We start from the raw sequence: 240 nt of genomic DNA, 5'->3' as shown, positions 1-240 counted from the left end.
GTGTAACCTTCCCCACTTTTTATTATGTAAGATCACGTGCTTAGACTGTTTTATACTGACAAAATGAACTCAATTCAGCCATTAAAATGTCAGGGTAAGAAGCCAAGTGCGAGACAAAATAGGTGCTTGAAAAACAAATCTCTTGAAGAAAAAGGAGAAAAGAAAAAAAAGAAAAAGTATTGTTTACGAGCTTGACGTGACACAAGCAGTTCGTGACTTGGCATGGAATGGATTGTCAAG

This window comes from Penaeus monodon, chromosome 27 (assembly GCF_015228065.2).
Source record: "Penaeus monodon isolate SGIC_2016 chromosome 27, NSTDA_Pmon_1, whole genome shotgun sequence".
Lineage (NCBI taxonomy): Eukaryota > Metazoa > Arthropoda > Malacostraca > Decapoda > Penaeidae > Penaeus > Penaeus monodon.
The sequence above is the reverse complement of the archived record's forward strand: the minus strand, read 5'-3'. Positions refer to the sequence as shown.